We start from the raw sequence: 1,945 nt of genomic DNA, 5'->3' as shown, positions 1-1,945 counted from the left end.
CTACTGAGATACTCTGAGAGTGGTCTTCCTCAGGGCCTCCTTTACATCTCTGTTCCGGAGGCTGTAGATGAGGGGTTCAGCATGGGGATCACCACCGTGTAGAACACAGACACCACCTTGTTCTGGCCAGTGGAGTAGCTGGACTTGGGCATCACGTAAATGAAGGTGATACTTCCATAGTAGAGAGTAACGGCTGTGAGGTGGGAGGTGCAGGTGGAGAAGGCCTTGTGTCTTCCTTCAGTGGAGGCATCTTCAGGATGGTGATGAGGATGTAGATGTAAGAGAGAACTATGACAATCCCTGTGACCACGATGATGGACCCAGAGGAGATGGAAGGGAGAGTTTCAAGAACAGAGACGTGTGAGCAGGAAAGTTTCACCAAAGGGGAGAAATCACAGAAAAAGTGGTCTATCTGATTTGGTCCACAGAAAGACAGACTCAACAAGCAACTAGCAAATGTCCAAGCATTCACACACCCACCCAGATAGGAAGCCCCCAGTAAGAGGACACAGACTCTGGGGACATGTGGGTGGAGTAGAGCAGGGGCAAGCTGATGGCCACATAGCGGTCATAGGCCATGGCGGCCAATAGGAAGCACTCGGTTGTCCAAACAGGACCGCAGAACAGAACTGGGCTTCACAGCCAGCAGTGGTGATGGCCAGTCCATGTCTAAGGAATCCTATGAGCATCACAGGTGTGACTGCTGTGGAACAACCAATATCCACAAAAGCCAAATGGCCAAGAAAGAGGTACATGGGGGTGTGAAGATGGGCACAGCTTCTTATCAAAGCAATGATGCTGCTATTGCCTACTAAGGTGACAACATAGATGCCTAGAAATATCACAAAGCAGATGACACCAAGCACAGGGTCCTCTGTGAGCCCCAAAAGGATGAACTCTGTCACACTGCTGTGGTTTCCAGCCTCCATCTCTCCTGGGAACTAGTCCTGTTGAGGGAAATGGGAATGTTTGTTTATACTTTCATTCTACACTTTCCCAGATTTCTTTGCTTATTCCGCAGACCCATGCACAGGAAGTTCTTCTTCTGCACTGCCTGTAAACAGAGTGCTTTATGGGATTTTGTTTGTGTTTCTTTCTTCTTCCCATAACAGGATAATTGTTATGTATCGAAGAACAAGTGATGCCAAAAGGATTCTTTTAAGTCTTTCACATTTGCCTGCCTCCAGGATGCACCCTAACTTCTCGAGCACAGCACAGTGTACACTTTCTGATGCCCCCTCTGCATGTGACTCTTTGCTTGTTCCTTGGGATATTTCTATCCTACACCTGCACTGATCCAACCTTCCTGAGCTATTTAGAGTCCCCTCCCACCACACACACACTCTACTCTCTCTGGATTTTGTGCCTTTTTTCTTCAACTTGAATGGCTTCCAACCTCCCCCCATCAGCCCCCCCCCGGGGACTTCTGTTCATCCTAAGATTCATTTCTCTTAAAGTCTTCTCTGCCTTCCAAGGGGTAATCAGATGACTTTCCCTTGGCTTGACATCATGTTTGAAGATGTCCAGATCACCATTGTTTATCCTGGTTATGCTTTTTGTTGTTGTTTGCATGTTTGCTCTTCACTCTCCTCAATTTATACACATTTCCCTCATCAATGGTGTATTTTCTTCCTGTATCATAACTAGTGTTGGGAATAAAATGTACTGAAAAAAAAAAAACATTTGATGGATGAATGCATGGACAGTTTGATAAAGCATCAGGTAGATTACATTACAAAATAAGATCTAGAAACTGCCGTTACTAGCTACTTTTCTTAATGCCCAATTCAAAAGAAATATGTGCTGAGCTCTAAGATAAATATATCTCTACTATTTTCAATAACGAAAATACGCAACCCCTGTGCTAAGCTACATTCACTGATCTGTTGAGTTTGGGGTGACATTTTCTTCTTTTTATATTAAAAAAATTTTTTTGCCTTTTTAG

General features: G+C 44.7%; 1 pseudogene; it reads right to left on the bottom strand.

Annotated features, from left to right (window-relative positions):
- Window positions 1–937, bottom strand: LOC110262316 (annotated as a pseudogene).

The sequence above is a fragment of the Sus scrofa genome, chromosome 9 (assembly GCF_000003025.6).
Source record: "Sus scrofa isolate TJ Tabasco breed Duroc chromosome 9, Sscrofa11.1, whole genome shotgun sequence".
Lineage (NCBI taxonomy): Eukaryota > Metazoa > Chordata > Mammalia > Artiodactyla > Suidae > Sus > Sus scrofa.
This window is presented reverse-complemented; position numbering and strand designations above follow the sequence as displayed.